Source organism: Hemiscyllium ocellatum, chromosome 8 (assembly GCF_020745735.1).
Source record: "Hemiscyllium ocellatum isolate sHemOce1 chromosome 8, sHemOce1.pat.X.cur, whole genome shotgun sequence".
Lineage (NCBI taxonomy): Eukaryota > Metazoa > Chordata > Chondrichthyes > Orectolobiformes > Hemiscylliidae > Hemiscyllium > Hemiscyllium ocellatum.
This window is the reverse complement of record NC_083408.1, coordinates 105,193,576-105,217,034: the sequence shown is the minus strand read 5'-3', so window position 1 is coordinate 105,217,034 and position 23,459 is coordinate 105,193,576. Positions and strand designations below refer to the sequence as shown.

General features: G+C 44.2%; 1 protein-coding gene and 1 non-coding gene across 2 annotated transcripts in view; one reads left to right on the top strand and one right to left on the bottom strand.

The window, feature by feature from the left end:
- adck1 (aarF domain containing kinase 1) overlaps positions 1-23,459 on the bottom strand; it is a 581,459-nt gene that overhangs the window by 327,588 nt on the left and 230,412 nt on the right. The window lies entirely within an intron of this gene.
- On the top strand, positions 14,438-14,544 carry LOC132818460 (U6 spliceosomal RNA). The gene has a single exon (XR_009644995.1). It is a non-coding gene; the product is annotated as a U6 spliceosomal RNA (small nuclear RNA).

Below are 23,459 nucleotides of genomic sequence, written 5' to 3'. Positions count from 1 at the left end.
AAAGGCAGTCAAGATCTTGAGCTTAAAGTTTTCACAGAATCATAAAAGTGTTATGGTACAGAAGGGGGCCATTCAGCCACCTTGGTAAAGGAACCTCATTTAAACACATTATAAACACTGCCTTGCCTTGCTTTCTCTGCTTATAGAAGCGTAAAAGCTTTTTGTTTGTTTCAACTGGTCACACATTCATCTGCAAGGAGGACCACTGGGCTTGAATGCTCAAACAATGAAGCACAGTCAGCCAATCAGCTCCAGTCACATGGCCTCATATTCTGGCCAATCAGCCTTGGGAGTTTTTCTTCGAATGTATGAACACTGTTTTCATATTTTGTTTGTAGGCAGTGAGGCGCAGCTAAAAACGGCAGCATTCTGGAAATTTCATTTGCAATGACTGGGCAGTAACAGCATCAGGAGAGAGGAGAAAAACAAAACAGTTTATATTGATGAAGAAAGTGTTCGCCATGCATGATTAACCCTGAGGATGTGCTGTGGTATTTCTGCACCACTTCATTTAATTTCCCAGGGACAACATTCTTTTTCTCTCCAATGTAGCCTTTAAAAATTACGGAGCATCTCAAGCCAAGAAATAACACAGGACACAGATATGTATGTATGTATCTGTGCACATGTGACTTTGTGTGTGTTTCTGTGCACGTGTACATGGGTGTGCATGTTTATGGTCAGGGGTGGCATGCAAGGCTATGATGCTCTATCTGGAGCCTGAGCTGTCTAACCAATGACAATGAAGAGTACAGAGAGTGAGAGATTGGCTGAAAGACAGCACTGAATCAATAGTACTGTACAAGATGGGCCATTACTTGAAATGCCTTCGGCCTGTTGTAAAACTGTTCAGAGGAGATAGCTATAAAAGAGAAGTTACTGCAAGAAGGTATGATTGGAACTGTATACTTCTCCATGAAGACCAGTGCTCTGTGGCAGACTGCCAAAGTGCTCTCCTCCTCATCCAATGGGCATCACAGAATGATAGAAATTGACAGTATACCAGAGATGATGTTCAGCCCATCAAGCCTGTACGAAATGAAAATAGTGATCCTGCCTCAGTCCAATACCCTGCAGTTTACGGCACATCTTTTCCCTCAATGTGATGAGGGGTTCTGTCTCTAAAACCATTTCAAGCACAAGCTCCATATCCCCTCCACACTACAGGTGAAAGGAATAGGCCCTACCTATCAGCTCTAATGATTATATACACCTCAATTAAACTTCCCTCAGCTTCTTCTGTTCCAAAGAACTGACCCTGATAGATACTGTCCCATACAGTTCCCCTGTCTGTTATTGCGAGATAGTGACCCATAAGCTCCCTCTATTCTGCAACTGACAGATACTGACCCTAACTCCTCCTTGTGTGCTTTTACTGGAAGATACTGACCTATACTCCTTACTCTTTACTGTTACTGATAGATACTGACCCATATGCCTCCCTCTATTCTGTTACTTATAGACACTGACCCATACTTGCTGCCCCTGTTTTGTCACTGACAGATACGAACCCATACTGCTCCTTCTGTGCTGTTGCTGACCTCGGTTACTGATAGATACTGACCCACACTGCTCCCCCACTTTCGTTACAGACACATACTAACCCATACTGCACCTTCTGTGCTATTGCTGACCTCTGTTACTGCTAGATACGGACCCATACTGCTCCGCCATTTTATTACTGACAGATACTGACACATACTGCACCCTCTGTTCTGATCCTGACAGATACTGACCCCACATTGCTCCCTCTGCATTGTTATTGATAGATACTGACACATACTGCTCCCTCTGTACTATTACTGATAGATACTGACACATACTGCTCCTTCTGTGCTGTTACTGACCTCTGATACTGATAGGTACTGATTCATACTGCTCCCCATGTCTGTTACTGACAGATACTGACCCACACTGCTCCCTCTGTACTGTTACTGACAGATACCAACACATACTGCTCCCTCTGTACTGTTACTGTCAGATACTGACCCATACTGCTAACTCTGTATTGTTACTGATAGATACTGACCCATACTGATCCCGCTGTACGGTTACTGGCAGATACTGACCCATATGCTCCCATGTCTATTACCGATAGATACTGATCCATAATGCTCCCTCTGCACTGTTACTGACAGATACTGACTCATACTGCTCCTTCTGTACTGTTACTGACAGATACTGACCCATACTGCTCGCTCTGCATTGTTACTGACAGATACTGACCATAGTGCTCCCTCTGTAATGTTACTGACAGACACGGACCCATAGTGCTCCCACTGTACTGTTAATGACAGATACTGACCCATATTATTCCCTCTGAACTATTACTGATAAAGACTGATCCATACTCCTCTCTCTACATTGTTACTCACAGGTACTGATCCATACTGCTCCCTCAGTACTGTTACTGACAGATACCACCCAAACTGCTCCCTCTGTACTGTTTCTGTCAGATACTGACCCATACTGCTAACTCTGTATTGTTACTGACAGATACTGACCCATACTGCTCCCTCTGCATTGTCACTGACAGATAGTGACCATAGTGCTCCCTCTGTAATGTTACTGACAGACATGGACCCATAGTGTTCCCACTGTACTGTTAATGTCAGATACTGACCCACACTGTTCCCTCTGAACTATTACTGATAGAGACTGACCCATACTCCTCTCTCTACATTGTTACTCACAGGTACTGATCCATACTGCTCCCTCAGTACTGTTACTGACAGATACTGACCCATACTGCTTCTTCTGTGCTGTTACTGACCTCTGTTACTGATAGATACTGACCCATACAGCTCCTCCATTTTGTTACTGATTGATACTGACCCATACTGCTCCCTCTGTACTGGTACTGACAGATACTGACCCACACTGCTCCCTCTGTACTGGTACTGACAGATACTGACCCACACTGCTCCCTCTGTACTGTTACTGACAGATATTGACCCATACTGTTCCTTTGTACTGTTTCAAACAGATACTGGCCCACACTGCTTCCTCTGTACAATTACTGATAGATACTGATCCATACTGCTCCCCCTGCACTGTTACTGACAGATACTGACCCATACTGCTCCTTCTGTGCTGTTACTGACCTCTGTTACTGAAAGGTACTGACATATATTGCTCCTTCTGTTACTGACAGATACTGGCCCACACTGCTCCCTCTGTACAATTACTGATAGATACTGATCCATACTGCTCCCCCTGCAATGTTACTGACAGATACTGACCCATACTGCTCCCTCTGTACCGTTACTGACAGACATTGACCCATACAGCTTCCTCTGTACCGTTACTGACAGATACTGACCCATACTGCACCCTCTGTACCGTTACTGACAGATACTGATCCATACTGCACCCTCTGTACCATGACTGACAGATACTGACCTACATTGCTCCCTCTGTACTGTTACTGACTGATACTGACCCATACTGCTCCCTCTGTACTGTTTTGAACAGATGCTAGCCCACACTGCTCCCTCTGTACAATTACTGATAGATACTGATCCGTACTGCTCCACCTGCACTGCTACTGACAGATACTGACCCATATTACACACTCTGTACTGTTACTGATAGATACTGACCCAGGCTAGTCCCCCTGCATGGTTACTGACAGATATTCACCCACACTACTCCCGCCGCACAGTTACTGACAGATACTGGCTCGCTGTACTATTACTGACAGATATCCACCCTATACTGCACCTTCTGTGCTGTTACTACCTCTGTTACTGATTGATACTGACCCATACTGCTCCCCCATTTTGTTACTGATTGATACTGACCCATACTGCTCCCCCATTTTGTTACTGACAGATACTGACCCATACTGCATCTTCTGTGCTGTTACTGACCTCTGTTACTGATAGATACTGACCTATACTGCTCCCCCATTTTGTTACTGACTGATCCTGGCCCATACTGTTCCCCCTGTACTGTTTTGAACAGACACTGGCCCACACTGCTCCCTCTGTACAATTACTGATAGATACTGATCCGTACTGCTCCACCTGCACTGTTACTGAAGGATACTGACCCATATTGCACCCTCTGTACTGTTACTGATAGATACTGACCCACGCTAGTCCCCTTGCACAGTTACTGACAGATATTCACCCACACTGCTCCTGCCGCACAGTTACTGACAGATACTAGCTCATACTGGCCCGCTGTACTATTACTGACAGTTATCCACCCTATACTGCACCTTCTGTGCTGTTACTGACCCCTGTTACTGATTGATACTGACCCATACTGCTCCCCCATTTTTTTTACTGATTGATACTGACCCATACTGCTCCCTCTGTATTGTTACTCACAGATACTGACTCATTCTGCTCCATCTGTACTGTTCCTGACAGATACTGACCCATACTGCACCCTCTGTATTGTAACTGATAGATACTGACTCAAACTGCTCCCTCTGTACTGGTACTGAAAGGTACTGACCCACACTGCTCCCTCTGCACTGTTACTGACAGATACTGACCCACACTGCTCCTCTGTACTGTTACGATGGGTACTGACCCATACTGCTCCCTCTGCACTGTTACTGACAGTTACTGACCCACACTGCTCCCTCTGTACTGTTACTGACGGGTACTGACCCATACTGCTCCCACTGGACTGTTTTTGACAGATACTGACCCACAGTGCTCCCTCTACTGTTAGTGACAGATACTGACCCATACTGATCCTTCTTTCCTGTTACTGACCTCTGTTACTGAAGATACTGACATATACTGCTCCTTTTATGCTGTTACTGACCACCGTTACAAATAGATACTGACACATACTGCTCCCCCGTTTTGTTACTGAAAGATACTGACCCATATGCTCTCCCTGTACTGTTACTGACAGATACTGACCCACACTGCTCTCTCTGTTTTGTTACTGTCAGACACTGATCCATACTGCTCCCTCTGTACTGTTACTGACTGATACTGACCCATACTGCTCCCTCTGTACTGGTACTGACTGATACTGACCCACATTGCTCCCTCTGTACTGTTTCGAACAGATACTGGTCCACGCTGCTCCCTCTGTACAATTACTGATAGATACTGGCCCGTACTGCTCCACCTGCACTGTTAGTGACAGATACTGACCCACACTGCACCCTCTGTACTGTTACTGATAGATTCTGACCCATACTGCACCCTCTGTATTTTAACTGATAGATACTGATTCAAACTGCTCTCTCTGTTCTATTACTGACAGGTACTGACCTATACTGCTCACTCTGTACTGTTACTGACAGTAACTGACCCATACTGTTCCCTCTGTACTGTTACTGATAGATACTGACCCATACTGATCCCGCTATACTATTACTGACAGATAATGACCCTTACTGCTCTCTCTGCATTGTTACTGACAGATACTGACTATAGTGCTCCCTCCGTACTGTTAATAACAGATACTGACCCACACTGCTCCCTTTGTGCTATTGCTGATAGAGACTGACCCACACTGATCTCTCTATATTGTTTCTGACAGATATTGATTAATACTGCTCCCTTTGTACTGTTACTGACAGATACTGATCCATACTGCTCCCTCAATACTGTTACTGACAGATACGGACCCATTCTACTCCCTCTGTACTGTTACTGACAGATACTGACCCATACTGCTCCCTCGGTACTGTTACTGATCGACACTGACCGATATGCTCCCTCTCTATTGTAATTGATAGATACTGACCCATACAGTCCCTCTGTACTGTTACTGACAGATACTGATCGATAATGCTCCCCCTGTCAGTTAATGATAAATACTGATCCATACTGCCCCTCAGTACAATTAAAAAGAGGTACTGTGCCATACTGCTCCCTCTTACTATTACTGGCATATACTGGCCCACACTGTTCCCTCTGTACTGTTACTGACAGATACTGACCCATTCTGCTCCCTCTGTACTGTTACTGACAAATACTGACCCATATGCTGACTGTCTCTTGTTATTGATAGATACTGATCCATACTGCTCTTTCTGTGCTGTTACTGAGAGATACTGGCCCATACTTCTCTCTCTATATTGTTATTGATAGATACTGACACATACTGTTCCCTCTGTACTACTACTGACAGATACTGACCCATACTGCTCCCTGTGTACAATAACTGATAGATACTAACACATACTGCACCTTCTCTGTTGTTATTGACAGATACTGGCCCATTCTGCTCTCTCTATATTGTTACTGACAGGAACTGACCCATATAGCTCCCTCTCTACTGTTACTGAGGATACTGACACACACTGTTGCCTCTTTTAATGTTACTGACAGATACTGACCCATATGCTCCCTCTGTACTGTTATGAATAGATACTGAACCTTACTGTTCCCTCTGTACTGTTACTGACAGATACTGACCCATGCTGCTCCTTCTGTACTGTTACTGACCCATACTGTTCCCGCTGTACTGTTTTGAACAGATACTGGACCACACTGCTCCCTCTGTATAATTACTGATAGACACTGATCCGTACTGCTCCACCTGCACTGCTACTGACAGATACTGAGCCATATTACACCCTCTGTACGGTTCCTGATAGTTACTGACCCATGCTGCTCACCCTGCACAATTACTGACAGATATTCACCCACACTGCTCTCGCCTCACAGTTACTGACAGATACTGGCCCGCTGTACTTTTACTGACAGATATCCAACCTATACTGCACCTTTTGTGCTCTTACTGACAGATACTGACCCATACTGCTCCCCCATTTTGTTACTGACAGATACTGACCCATACTGCTCCCTCTGTATTTTAACTGATAAATACTGACTCAAACTGCTCCCTCTGTACTGTTACTGACTGATACTGACCCATACTGCTCCCGCTGGACTGTTAGTGACAGATACTGACCCATACTGATCCTTCTGTCCTGTTACTGACCTCTGTTACTGAAGATACTGACATATACTGCTCCTTTTGTGCTGTTACTGGCCACCGTTACTAATAGATACTGACCCATACTGCTCCCCCATTTTGTTACTGACAGATACTGGCCCACACTGCTCCCTCTGTACTATTACTGATAGATACTGATCCATACTGCTCCCACACTGCACTTTACTGACAAATACTGACACACACTGCATCCTCTATACTGTTACTGACAGATACTGACCCATACTGCTCTGTCTGTACTATTACTGATAGATGCTGACCCATGCAGCTCTCCTGCACAGTTAAAGACAGATATTCACCCACACTGCACCTCCTGCACAGCTACTGACAGATACTGACCCACACTGCACCCTCTGCACTGTTACTGACAGTTATTGACCCATACTGCTTCCTCTGTATTGTTACAGATAGATACTAACCCATACTGATACGTCTGTACTGTTACTGACAGATACTGACCTTTACTGCTCACACTGCATTGTTACTGACAGTAAACTAACCCATACGGCTCCCTCTGTAGTATTACTGATAGATAGTGACCCATACCGATTCCTCTGTACTATTACTGACAGATACCGACCCATATGCTCTCTCTGTACTGTTACTGACAGATACTGACCCATATGCTCTCTCTGTACTATTACTGACAGATACCGACCCATATGCTCTCTCTGTACTGTTACTAACAGATACTGACCCATACTGTTCCCTCTGTACTGTTTCGAACAGATACTGACCCATACTGCTCCCTCTGTTCTATTACAGACAGATACTGATCCATACAGCTCCCACACTTCACCGTTACTGACAGATACTGGTCCATACTGCTCTGTTTGTACTATTACTGATAGATACTGACCCATGCAGCTCTTCTGCACAATTAAAGACAGATATTCACCCACACTGCAACCCTGCACAGTTACTGACAGATACTGACCCTTACTGCTTGCTCTGCATTGTTACTGACAGATACTGACTATAGTGCTCCCTCTGTAATGTTACTGACAGTTACTGACCCATATTGCTCCCTCCGTACTGCTAATGACAGATACTGACCCACACTGCTCCCTCTGTGCTATTGCTGATAGAGACTGACCCACCCATTCCACTCCCTCTGTACTATTACTGACAGATACTGACCCATACTGCTGCCTCGGTACTGTTACTGATCGACACTGACCGATATGCTCCCTCTCTATTGTAATTGATAGATACTGACCCATACAGTTCCCTCTGTACTGTTACTTACAGATACTAATCGATAATGCTGCCCCTGTCTGTTAATGATAGATACTGATCCATACTGCCCCTCAGTACAATTAAAGAGAGGTACTGGTACTGTGCCATACTGCTCCCTCTATATTGTTACTGACAGGTACTGGCCAATACTGCTTCCTCTCCATTGTTATTGATGGATACTGACCCATATTGTTCCCACTGTACTATTACTGATAGACACTGACCTATACTGCTCTCTCTGTATAATTACAGAGACGTACTGACCCATACTGCTCCCTCTCTATTGTTACTGATAGATACTGACCCATACAGTTCCCTCTGTCCTGTCCCTGACAGATACTGACCCATACTGCTCCCTTTGTGCTGTTACTTACAGATACTGACCCATTCTGTTCCCTCTGTACTATTACTGACAGATACTGACCCATCTGCTCACTGTTTCTTGTTATTGATAGATACTGGCCCATACTGCTCTTTCTGTGCCGTTACTGACAGATACTGGCCCATCCTGCTCTCTCCATATTGTTATTGATAGATACTGACCCATACTGCTCCCTCTGTACAGTTACTGACAGATACTGACCCATATGCTCCCGCTGTATTGTTTCTGATAGATACTGACCCATACTGCTCCTTCTGTGCTGTTACTGACAGATACTGACCCATGCTGCTCCACTTGTCTGCTGCTGATAGATGCTGAACCATATTGCTTCCCCTGTCTGTCACTGTTAGATACTGACCCATACTGCTCCTTCTGTACAATTACGTAGAGGTACTGTGCCATACTGCTCCCTCTGTACTGTTACTGACAGATGCTGACCCATACTACTTCCTCTCCATTGTTACTGACAGATACTGACCCCTGTTCCCTCTGTACAGTTACTGACAGATACTGACCCATATGCTCCCTCTCAATTGTTATTGATAGATACTGACTCATACTGCTCCCTCTGTACAGTTACTGACAGATACTGACCCATATGCTCCCCCTGTCTGTTAATGATAGATACTGACCCATACCAGTTCCCTTTCTACAATTACAGAGAGGTACTGTGCCATTCTGCTCCCTCTGTGCTGTTACTGATAGACATTAACACATACTGGTCCCTCTACATTGTTACTAACAGATACGGATCCAAACTGCTCCCTCTGTATTTTTACTGACAATTACTGACCCATACTGCTCCCTCTATATTGGTACTAACTGATACTGGCCCATACTGCTCCCTCTGTAATATTACTAACAGATACTAACCCATACGGCTCCCTCCGTACTGTTACTGACAGATACTGACCCATCCTGTTCCCTATGTACAGTTACTGACAGATACTGACCCATATGCTCCCCCTGTCTGTTAATGATAGATACTGACCCATACCGGTTCCCTTTCTACAATTACAGAGAGGTACTGTGCCATTCTGCTCCCTCTGTGCTGTTACTGATAGACATTAACCCATACTGGTCCCTCTACATTGTCACTAACAGATACAGATCCATACTGCTCCCTCTGTATTTTTACTGACAATTACTGACCCATACTGCTCCCTCTATATTGGTACTAACTGATACTGACCCATACTGCTCCCTCTGTAATCTTACTGATAGACACTGAATCATACTGCTCCCTCTGAACTAGTACTGACAGATACTGACCCATACTGTTCCCTCTGTACTGTTACTGACAGATACTGACCCATACTGCTCCCCCTGTCTGTTACTAACTGATACTGACCCATACTGCTCCCTCTGTACTGTTACTGACAGATACTGACCCATACTGTTCCCTCTGTACTGTTACTGACAGATACTGACTCATACTGCTCCCCCTGTCCGCTACTAACTGATACTGACCCATACTGCTCACTATGTAATATTACTGACAGATACTGACCCATATGCTCCCTCTCTATTGTTATTGATAGATACTGACCCATACTGCTCCCACTGTGCTGTTACTGACTGATACTGACCCATACTGCCTCCTCTCTATTGTTATTGATAGATACTGACCCATACTGCTCCCCCTGTCTGTTACTAACTGATACTGACCCATACTGCTCCCACTGTACTGTTACTGAGAGATACTGACCCATCCTGCTCCCTCTGTACTGTTACTGACAGATACTGACCCATATGCTCCCCCTGACTGTTAATGATAGATACTGACCCATACCAGCTCCCTCTGTACAACTTCAGAGAGGTACTGTGCCATTTTGCTCCCTCTGTACTGTTACTGATCGTCATTAACCCATACTGGTCCCTCTACATTGTTACCAACAGATATGGATCCATACTGCTCCCTCTGTATTGTTACTGACAGATACTGATGCATACTTAGATTAGATTACCTACAGTAATGAAACAGGCCCCTCGGCCCAACATGTCCACATAGACCCTCCGAAGAGTAACCCACCCAGACCCATTCCCCTACCCTATATTTACCCCGACACTATGGGCAATTTAGCATGGCCAATTCACCTGACCTGCACATCTTTGCATTGTGGGAGGAAACCGGAGCACCTGGAGGAAACCCACACTTACACAGGGCGAATGTGCAAACTCCACACAGACAGTCGGCCAAGGCTGGAATTGAATTCAGGACCCAGGCACTGTGAGGCAGCAGTGCCAAGCACTGAGCCACCGTCCCTCTGTATCGTTACTGACAGAGACTGACCCATACTGCTCCCCCTGTCTGTTACTAACTGTTACTGACCCATACTGCTCCCTCTGTACTGTTACTGACAGATACTAACCCATACTGCTCCCCCTGTCTGTTACTAACTGATACTGACCCATACTGCTCCCTATGTACTGTTACTGACAGATACTGACCCATACTGCTCCCTATGTAATATTACTGATAGATACTGACCCATACTGCTTCCTATGTAATATTACTGACAGATACTGACCCATATGCTCCCTCTCTATTGTTTTTGATAGATACTGACCCATACTGCTCCCACTGTGCTGTTACTAGCTGATACTGACCCATCCTGCTCCCTCTGTACTGTTACTGACAGATACTGATCCATACTGCTCCCCATGTCTGTTGCTGACAAACACTGACCCATACTGCTCCCTCTGTAATGTTACTGATAGATACTGACCCACACTGCTCCCTCTGTACTGTTGCTGACAGATACTGACTCACATGCTCCATCTGTACTGTTACTAATAGATACTGACCCATACTGCTTCCTCTATATCGTTACTGACAGATACTGAAGCATAATACTCCCTCTCTATTGTTACTGCCTGATAATGACCCATACTGCTCCCTCTGTACTGTTACTGATAGGCACTGACCCATACTGCTCCCTCTGCGCTGTTACTGATTGATACTGACCCATACCCCTCCTTCTGTACTAATATTGATAGTACTCTACTATCTCCACAATGATATGCATGCCAATTGCTCACAGGCACAACCACCACAAACTCTAACCGAGACAAATTTGTCATAGCATTCAAACCCCTTCTCCATTTTGTTTGCTGCAAATCCTGCATCTCAGCCACAGCAACTTACTCACAAGCTTGGAGACAATCTACAGAGCAAACAGGAAATAGTTCAAACGACATAGCCATCAATCTGAAGCCAAAATTACTTCCAGCTCAACTACTGATCTTCGATATGTGGTGAGCACTTCATATGTGTTCACTCAGAAACTGAACTGAGGTCATTGTCAGCCCTTTCTCTGAAGCAGATAAGAAAATGAGCCGTCCACTATATTCCAATGAACTCAAGTCTTTTTCCAACCAGATCCCACAGGGCAACCCTTCTCTGGTGATTACACTGAATACCAACCTTCAAAATGTGAACCACTTTCGTTTTCTGGGAAGTCTCCTCTCAAGGAAGGCACACACACACACACACACAAGACAAAGCTACATCGTTACTTCCAATGAACCAACTCCACCTTCAGCCAGCTGAGAAAGCGTAACTGAGGATGAGGATCTCAAAGCTGAGACTAAAATCATGGTTTACAGGGCATCAATGGTCCAAAATGGAAGCTTCTACAACATATATCAAGTACTTCACGGCACTGGTGAAGAATGGTATCTTTGCAAGTTTTTCAAAATCCCATGGAGGAGAAAGTGAGATCTGCAGATGCTGGAGATCAGAGCTGAAAATGTGTTGCTGGAAAAGCGTAGCAGGTCACGCAGCATCCAAGGAGCAGGAGATTCGATGTTTCAGGCATAAGCCCTTCTTCAGGAAGCTTTCAAAATCCCATGTCAAATAAAAAGTAATTGAACAGCAGTGTCCCCTCCTGTGCCAATCTGACCACCATCAAGCAGCTTATCACACAAAACCAGCTCCACTAGATGGGTCTCATCAATCATACGCCTAACTCCAGATTCAACTATTCTATGAGAATTCACAGCATAAGGACATTCCCAGAGATGTAATCAAAACATCCTCATAGAGATCAAACATCCCCACAATTCTGGGAGTCCCTATTCCATGACCAAACAAAGTAATGTTTATTGGGGTGACACTGATTACACACAGTCAGAATCAGTGCTGGTGAGGTCCAGGTATCAGAAAGTGCACACAAACCATCAAATACCTCCTCTGCGCTACCCCTTCAAGCATCACCTGCCCACACCTGGCAGATTGTCTGCAGGTGGCACATTGAACTTTTCAGCTATCTCAGAACATATTGAACCTACAGTGAAAAAAGTCATCCTTCATTCCAAGGACTACACAGACGGCAATCAATGTCATCTGAGAATTTCTGCAAAGGGAGCTGCTCATCTGGTTTTCAAACCTGCATCCACCTTGATGTGTTGTTAACTCATTAGTTACTGAATTCGTCCTTGAATAATGTTCATCAGAAGCGAAGATCAGAAAGTAAATCAAATCTACTCTCTCTTCTGTTTCAGCCCAAAATCCTGGTTGGCCTTAGGATTTGGCAACTCCAACCAAGATGGAAAACTGAAAGAACTGTGGATGCTGGAAGAACCACAGATGCTTGGTTTTTCTACTGAAGCTGGAATGAGAATGTAGCCAGAGATGAGGCAACCTCATTGCTAGATCCCAATTATTACTCACAGATTCAAATCTGTCTCACCACGGAAGCTCCTTGCTCAATCCATCACGATTCAAAATTAACTCCAATTCCTTCTGAATTTCAAACAAGATTAGAACCCTTTAATTCATTTCATTTCTTTCAGATTGCAAACATATCTATCTGTATCACACCACCATGCTGTAACCTTCAAAGGGGAATAAAATGAATATTGGGTAAGGAAATGCCTGCAGGTGTATAAGGAAAAGGGAAGGGAGTGACCCTAACTGCAACATTTAAAAGGCATCTGGATGGGTAGATGAATAGGAAGGGTTTAGAAGTATATGGGCCAAGTGCTGGCAAATGGGACTAGATTAGGTTAGGATATCTGGTCGGCATGGACGAGTTGGACCAAAGGGTCTGTTTCCATGCTGTACATCTCTATGACTCTATGAATTTAATTGGTCACCTCTTTCAAAGGGCCAGCACAGGCATAATGGGATAAATAGCCTCTTTCTATGAGGTACCATATTTGGATTTCAAACTGATGCAAACTATGGATACAGGAGGTTATATTTCTCAGCCTTTCACTTCAATCATTGAATCAAAATCAAGATTTGTATTTCTATTGCACCTTTAATAGCCTTAGGACATCGCAACATACTTTACAACCACTTGGCTAATTTTGAAGTCTCCTCCCTGATGCAATGGAAGAAACACAATGGCCAATTTACACACACCAATAAGACAATGGCTGAACCAACAACTCTGTTTTTAACACTGGTCAAATGTTGGGTACACATTCATTTTCTGATTCTGAGAATTGGAAAAGAACTGATGATTGATGTCATTTCTTGGCAACAAAGGCTCTAACATGTAATTGTTTTTGCAATGATGACATCCACAGGTCAAAGAACTTGGATGAAAAAACAAGACACTTTGGGAGTAAAGCTTTCACAAGAGAGAGAGAGAAAAGATTATTTTTAAGATCTTAATTGCCAGGCAAAAAGACTGAGCTTTGGAAGCAGTCTAGTTCTGAAGATTGCCACACAGTAGCCTCTGAACAATCAGTTTTTGTTTTGCAATAGACTTGAGAGTTGTTCAGTTGTTGAGGGGTTTGCTGGGAAGCAATGCTACCCTCTCTCTCTCTCTCTCTGCCTTAAACGATAACCATTTGAATAAATATTGCAGGGAGTCATATCCTGAGAATCAGAGAAAGTTCTCAAAATCAATACATCTGATTGTGCTCGCTTCGGCAGCACATATACTAAAATTGGAACGATACAGAGAAGATTAGCATGGCCCCTGCGCAAGGATGACACGCAAATTCGTGAAGCGTTAAAGGCGGCACGGTGGCACAGTGGTTAGCACTGCTGCCTCACAGCACCAGAGACCCGGGTTCAATTCCCGACTCAGGCGACTGACTGTGTGGAGTTTGCACGTTCTCCCCGTGTCTGCGTGGGTTTCCTCCGGGTGCTCCAGTTTCCTCCCACAGTCCAAAGATGTGCGGGTCAGGTGAATTGGCCGTGCTAAATTGCCCGTAGTGTTAGGTAAGGGGTAAATGTAGGGGTATGGGTGGGTTGTGCTTCGGCGGGTCGGTGTGGACTTGTTGGGCCGAAGGGCCTGTTTCCACACTGTAAGTAATCTAATCTAATGATTGCCTCATAAACTCTGAGAGCTGGCCTGTTAATTCATTAAAAAGCCTATGCCAAAGTGACTTGCCACCAAATTTCTGATCTTGCACTGGACAGCGGCTAACAGCAACATGATCTTGTTGACAAGAAACTAAAGAGTCATAGTCATAGAAATTTACAGCAAGGAAACAGACCTGAGGTTCAACTCATCCACGCCGACCAGATATCCCAAACCAATCTCGTCCCACCTGCCTGCACCTGGCCCATATCCCTCTAAACCCTTCCTAGTCATACACCCATCCAAATGCCTCTTAAATGTTGCAATTGTATCAGCCTTCACCACTTCCTCTGGCAGCTCATTCCATACACGTACCACCCTCTGCGTGAAAAAGTTGCCCCTTAGGTCTCTTTTATATCTTTCCCCTCTCACCCTAAACGTATGCCCTCTAGTTCTGGACTCCCCGAACCCAGGGAAAAGACTTTGTCTATTTACCCTATCCATGCGCCTCATGATTTTATAAACCTCTGTAAGGTCATCCCTCAGCCGCCGACGCTCCAGGGAAAACAGCCCCAGTCTGTACAGCCTGTCCCTGTAGCTCAGATCCTCCAACCCTGGCAACATCCTTGTAAATCTTTTCTGAACTCTTTCAAGTTTCACAATATCCTTCCGATAGGAAGGAGACCAGAATTGCATGCAATATTCCAGCAGTGGTCTAACCAATGTCCTGTACAGCCGCAACATGACCTCCCAACTCCTGTACTCAATACTCTGACCAATAAAGGAAAGCATACCAAACGCCTCCTTCACTATCCTATCTACCTGCGATTCTACTTTCAAGGAACTATGAACCTGCACTCCAAGGTCGCTTTGTTCAGCAACACTCCCTAGGACCTTACCATTAAGTGTATAAGTCCTGCTAAGATTTGCTTTCCCAAAATGCAGCACCTCGCCAACTGTGAAGAAGTTATCTCATTCTACCCTTTTTAGCTCCTTGATCAACAGAATTTTCCTAGTTTTCCATGCAAAATTGCTCTGCAATGTGGTGTGTCTGTCCCTGTCTGCGTGTGTGTGTGTGTGTGTGTGTGTGTGTGTGTGTGTATATATGTGTATGCGTGCATGGCCACATTTCCCAGGAGCCTGAAGAAGAATGAGCTTTCATTTTTTTTTCTCACAGTGAGCATGCGCACTGCAATGTTGTGACTCTAGAAGATAGGTTCTAAGTTGTGGTTGCTTTAAAAACACTCCTGCCTCTAACTCTTATGATCAACAGAACCCCAACCTTGCAGAAGGGAGTCTCCATTTACCATTTCATCCAATACTTCCACTGTGCAGCACATCCTCAATATCCACAGGGAGGTTTGGGCCATCTGTACGCTGTTTCAGTAGGGGGTACATAAACATACCATGGCAAATTAATTTGCTGGCAGGCAGACACATCGGACTCAGTCACTGTACTTGGGTGGGTTCCTGGGCTGTACCAGTTTACGGAGAAGGAGAAATCTGTGGTTACCTGATCCATCAGAATGGGCAATGATCAGGGTGAAAGAGGAAGCTGAAAAGTAGACAGCACCTGAATAGACAGAGGCCAGACAGCCCAGAATACACACAGCAAACAGAATTGAACATAGACTCAATGCTTTGCTTCTAATCTGCAGAACCTCTTGACACTGCTCCATTTGTAAGGTGAGGTCAATGTCACAGTAACTAGGACAAATATGGTTCACGACTCAGTGAAAGAAAGCTGCAGGTTCTGTAGTAGGTGCAGAGAGGCACATACCTGCACAAAAAATATAAAATGACTGCAGGGACAGTCTTACCTTCATTGTTATCAATTTAACCTCTAAGACTGAACATTATCCATTCAAGTCCTCCAATTCAGATGTTCCAACTCAAAAATAAAGATTGACACTCCAGTTCCACACTCAATGGGTGTATACTCAATTATCTAATCCATTGCCTCTTGAATTAGATGTTACATCAAGGTGTCTACGTGCCCCCAGAAGTGAGTGTAAAAAGATCCTTGGGAAATCGCTTTGGAGAAGGACCAATATACATTTCTCAAGCAACATCACAAAAAAATTATTATCTGCTCCTGATTACAGTGTTGTTTGCTGCTGTCCATGGTCCTTTCAGTACAACAGTGACTGTACTTCAACAGTATTTCATTAACCACAAAACACTGTGGGAGTTCCTGAGGCTGTGTAAGCCACTATATAATTAAAAATACTTTATTTCTTCATGGGTAAACCAACTTCCGGCTTAGGAAATTCATCCTCATCTCAGTTCTAAAGAATTGTCCCTTCTCTCTGAGGCCATGCTCTCAGGTCCTAGTCTCTCCTACCAGGTGAAACACCTTCCCCATGTCCACTCTATCTAGTCCTCTCAGTATGCTGTACATTTCAATAAGATTACCCTTTTGTCCTTCTAAACTCCATCAAGTACAGACCCAGAGTCCTCAATCATTCCTCACGCAACAAGCCCTTCTCCTCCAAGATCATTCTTATAAACTTTCTCTGGATCCCCTCCAATGCCAGTACATCCTTCCTTAGATACAGGCCCCCAAACTGCTCACAATATTCCCAATGCAGTCTGACTACACCTTCATATAGCCTCAGCAATACTTGCATTCTAGCCCTCTTGAAATGAATTGCATTTGCATTCCGAACTGCCAACTGAACCTGCATGTTAATTTTAAGAGAATCTTGAACTAGGACTCCCAAGGTACTCTGTGCTTCAGATTTCTATAGCCTTTCCCAATTTAGAAAATAGTCCACACCTCTTTTCTTCCTAACCTCCACAATTTATCACATTGCCACTACTTTGCCTACTTTCCAAGCTTGTCCAAGTCCTTCGGCGGCCTCCTCACTTCCTCAACACTACCTGTCCATCCACTTATCTTTGACTCATCTGAAAAGCCAGGGACAATGCCCTCAGTTCTGTCATCCATGTTGCTAATGTCTAACATGAATTGTTGTGGTCCCAACACTGAACGCTGCAGAACTCCACTAGTCACCAGCTGCCATCCTGAAAAAGATTTCTTTATCCCGACTCACTGTCTTCGACCAGTCAACCAATCCTCGATCAATGCCAGTACCTTGCCCCTAACACCATGGGCTCCTTTCTTATTTAGCAGCCACCTGTACAGCACCTTGTCAAATGTCTTCTGTAAAACCAAGTAGATTTCATCCACTGGCTCTTGTTCACTTGTTCACTATCTCTGCTGAAAACGTGTTGCTGGTTAAAGCACAGCAGGTCAGGCAGCATCCAAGGAACAGGAAATTCGACGTTTCGGGCCAGAGCCCTTCATCAGGAATTCCTGATGAAGGGCTCTGGCCCGAAACGTTGAATTTCCTGTTCCTTGGATGCTGCCTGACCTGCTGTGCTTTAACCAGCAACACATTTTCAGCTCTGATCTCCAGCATCTGCAGACCTCACTTTTTACCCTGTTCACTATCTCTAACTTGTTCACTATCTCCTCAAAGTATTCAAACAGATTTGTCAGGCATGACCTCCCCTTGACAAAATCATGCTGACTCAGCCCTATTTTACTTCTTCCAACTATTCACAATTGTATCCCTCATAATGGACTCCTAAATCTTACCAAAACCAAAGTCAGATTAACCAGCCTATCATGTCCTGTCTTTTGCCTCCCTCCCTTCTGAAGCAGGGGTGTTATAATAGCCATTTTCCAGTCCCTGACTCCAATGATTCCTGAAAGATTATACCAATGCCTCGACAATCTCCTCAACTTTGTCCTTCAGAATCGAGATCCTTCAGGATCAATGACAAGGGAGCACAGATTTAAGAGAAGAGGCGGGAGGTTTTGAGGGCATGTGAGGAAAAAGCTTTTCACTCAGAGGGTGGTGGGAATCTGGAACTCACTACCTGTAACGGTGGGAGAGGCAGAAACCCCCATACTGTTTTAAAAAGTATTTAGATGTACACTTGAGATGTCAATGAAAGAAAGCTATGGGCTAATTCCTGGAAAATGGGATTAGAAAAGTTAGATCATTGTTTTTAACCAAAGCAGATTTGATGAGCCATAGGGCCTTTTCCTGTTCTGCAGACCTCTATGATCCAATACAATAAACCTAAAACAACAGAATTGCACTGAAGTGCACATTTTTCCCTCTTTGATAGTAAGATTTTCTTTTAACTTTAAGCTTTGCTTTCTTTGCTACCACTTTGTTCACTGAAGAACAAATGACATAACTGAGGCAGTTTTTCTAAAACCAACATACTGTCAGGAGCAACACAGTTAACCCATCAGACAGGAATGCCGACTAGGGACTCTGCCCAATAATGAAAGCCTCTAATCCCCCATGAAAGCAAACATTTGAACATTATCTCCTCCTCACTAACAATTCTGCGCTAATACCTCTCCATTGGCTGGGGCAATTGGAAGGTGCCTGTTTACAAAAGCAAGCGGAGTCTATCTATAGGACACACTGCACCAAAACAGTAGCATTCATTACTAATTTACCTCCTGCAAGATTTTCTGCAACAAAACAGGTGCCACTTGTCAAGGTTAAGGCTGCAGGCTGCGGTTTGAATTTTATTTTTGGGCAGGATTTCATTTTCAATTAATTTCGGAGCTTAACATGGGTCAACGAGAAGGGATAATGCTTCTTTTGTTCCAGTCAAATTCACAAAAGGCGGAGTGCCCCCTTGTGATAGCTCTTAGCTCCAAGATATCCTTCCCACCACCCCCCTCCCCCATACCTCCACCCATTATCATCGTCTGATTCCAGAGCTTTATACAGCAAAGTGCTCATTTTAACGGAGGCAGAGCCTGCACTTTCGACAACTATCAACCACATCCCTTTAATCCCCTGCGCTGGATCAATCTGAGAATGAGTTTGAACAAAATGCCTCAAGGACAGCATTAACCTATATTTCAGGTTGCAGCTCATGTTTCCTTGCCTCCGCCATCAGTCACTCTCCTTACCTGCAGGTGCAGAACCACTGCTTTCCCCACACGAGACCACCCTTCACGATGGGGCTTTCTGTGATCATCATTAACAACAATTTGGATTCAACTAGCACCTTTGACATTTCGAAAAGCCCTAAGGTGCTTAACAGCAGTGCAATAAAGCAAAATCCGGTACCATGGCACACACCGAAGTGACCTAAAGCTTGGTCAAAGTGGTGAGGTTAAAGAATTGTCTTAAAGGACAATAGAGAGGTACAAAGGCAGATAAGTTCAAGGAGAGAAATCCAGAATCTAGGGCCTACATAGCTAAAGCAGAATCATCGATGTTGGAGAAATTCAAATCGGATATGGTCAGGAGGCAAAAACTAAAGGAGCACTGAGCTGGAGTTAAACTGCATAAAAAAAGACCCTTCGGCCCACCATAGACATATAGGCTGACTAACAAATAGCAAACTATATTACTCCTATTTACCTGCATTTGTTCTATAGCCTACTATGCCCTGGCATTTTAAGTGCTCACCTAAATGATTCTTAAATGCTGAAAGAGTACCTGCCTAAATGATCCTCTCATGCAGCACATTCCATACTTGTCTGGGTGAAAACATGTTCCTCAGCTTCTCTCTAAACCACTTACTCCTCACATCAAACTTATGCCCTCTCCTCTCAGACATACCTGCCACAGGGAAAAGATTTGCATGATCTACCCTGTCCATGTCTCTCATAATTTTGTGTCAGATCCTCCTATATATATACCTAAGAGCTATGGGGTTGTAAGAAATTACAGAAGTAGGAATGAGTGAGATTCTGGGAGAATTTGAAAACAAGCTGAGAGCTTTATAATTAAGATGTCACTTAACCAAGAGTTAATTAAGGTCAGTAAGTTTAGGAACAATATCAGACGGAATACAGGGAGAACTAGCCATTTGGATACAGAACTGGCTCAAAAGTAGAAGACAGAGGGTGGTGGTGGTGGAGGGTTGTTTTTCAAACTGTGACCAGTGGAGTGCCACATGGATCGGTGCTGAGTCCTCTACTTTTTGTCATTTACATAAATGATTTGAATGCGAGCATAAGAGGTACAGTTAGTAAGTTTGCAGATGACATCAAAATTGGAGGTGTAGTGGACAGTGAAGAGGGTTACCTCAGATTACAACAGGATCTTGATCAGATGGGCCAATGGGCTGAGAAGTAGCAGATGGAGTTTAATTCAGATAAATGCAAAGTGCTGCATTTTGGGAAAGCAAATCTTAGCAGGACTTATACACTTAATGGTATGGTCCTAGGGAGTGTTGCTGAACAAAGAGACCTTGAAGTGCAGGTTCATAGCTCCTTGAAAGTGGAGTCATAGGTAGATAGGATAGTGAAGAAGGCGTTTGGTATGTTTTCCTTTATTGGTCAGAATATTGGGTACAGGAGTTGGGAGGTCATGTTGCAGCTGTACAGGACATTGGTTAGGCCACTGTTGGAATATTGTGTGCATTTCTAGTCTCCTTCCTACTAGAAAGATGTTGTGAAACTTGAAAGGGTTCAGAAAAGATTTACAAGGATGTTGCCAGGGTTGGAAGGTCTGAGCTACAGGGAGAGGCTGAATAGGCTGGGGCTGTTTTCCCTGTAGCGTTGGAGGCTGAGGGGTGATCTTATAGAGGTTTACAAAATTATGAGGGGCATGGATAGGATAAATAGGCAAAGTCTTTTCCCTGGAGTCAGGGAGTCCAGAACTAGAAGACATAGGTTTAGGGTGAGAGGGGAAAGATATAAAACAGACCTAAGGGGCAACATTTTCACGCAGTGGGTAGTATGTGTGTAGAAATGAGCTGCCAGAGGATGTGGTGGAGGCTGGTACAATTGCAACATTTAAGAGGCATTTGGATGGGTATATGAATAGGAAGGGTTTGGAGGGATATGGGCCAGGTGCTGGCAGGTGGAACTAGATTGGGTTGGGATATCTGGTCGGCATGGAAGGGTTGGACCGAAGGGTCTGTTTCCATGCTGTACATCTCTATAACTCTATGACTCTAGAACATAAAGCGGGACGTGTCATGGGTAACTGAGTCCTCAACTTTAAGTAGATTATGTGAGGCGAATCAACAGGACTGCGTTGGGATAGTCTTCTAAGGATAACAAAAGCATGAATGATGGTTTCAGCTGTCAAAACACTGAGACAAAGGTAGAGATAGACAATGTTGCATAAACAGAAATAGTAATCTTGTTAATAGCACACATGGACGTTTATCCCAGGGTCAAATATTATGCCAAACTGTAAACAATCTGGTTCAATCTCACACAGTTGTTGGGACGGGGGGAAGAGTTGGTAATCAGATTATGGAGTTGGGAGTGGTGACCAAATACAGTGGTTTCAGCCTGCCTGATATTTAGTGACAAATTGTCTCTTGCATCATCCTGTGAAATAATGTAGGGGCAGTGTTCCAGCAGTCCACTCTGTCCTGATATCTCTCCCAGCGCGAATTGTGTGTGTGTGGGGGCGGGGGCTGGGTGGGTGCATTAGGAAGTGGAGCTTGCTACCATCAGAATATTGAGGCAAACAGCAAATGTGCATTTAAGGGAAACAAACACGAGGGACAAACAAACAGAAGGATATGTAACAAAGATGGCTCAATGGTTAGCACCGCTGCCTCAAGGCGCCCGGGACCCAGGTTGGATTCCACCCTCAGGCGACCATCTGTACGGAGTTTGCACATTCTCCCATGACTGTGTGGGTTTTCAACGGGCGCTCCAATTCCCTCCCACAGTTCAAAGATGTGCAGGTTAGGTGGATTGGCCATGCTAAAGTGCCCATCGTATTCAGAGATGTGCAGGCTAGGTGGATTAGCCATGGGAAATGTGGGGTTACAGGCTTGGGTAGGATGGTGGAATGTTCTTCAGAGGGTCGATGAGGACTTGATGGGCCAAATGGCCTGTTTCCACACTGTACTGATTCTATAAAAAATTAGTCAAAAAGAATTGGGAGGAGATGTACATGGAGCAAAAGCAATAACACGGCTCACTTGGGCTGAAAGACCAACATCTGTGCTGTAGATTCTATGTGCTGAGATTCTATGTACGTAATGAGAAATATCTGTGGGTCAATATCCATCTCATAGACACAGACCCCCAGTGATTCCTCATATCCAGCACTTGCCACTCTATCACTGACAGAGACTGTACCATCAAGCCTTTTTTATTCCTCACTGATAAACAGTGACTGGCCGTTGAGAATTTTCCCGTTTCCTCGCTGTAAGTTGGATCAGAAGATGCACGTTATTGAGGGGAGATGTGCAGTTGATAAAGTTAACAACAAGCAAGAATCAATGTTCAAAGACATTTCACTGCTGCCTAGAAGAAATCTCATCTCTGCACCCAGAACTCTGTTGGAAAATGCAAGGAGCTGCGCTTGACACCAAAGACCTCACTGGACTTTCCACATGATTCTCCCAGATTTCTCACCATAGACCACATCATTCTGGATCTGGACACATTCTATCCCATGTCTTCCCCCTTCTTAACACACACAATGTAGAAATACAAACCAAACTTAAGATATGATGCTCTCTACTTTAGATTTCCAAACAATACCATATCATAACATTAGTTTATATATCACATGAAGTGCATGTCTTGTGCTGTTTTGTATTTGTTAATGCCTGTGCTGTTATTTCTGTTGTTCTGTATGCTGGTAAGAAATAGTTCCTGCATCAAA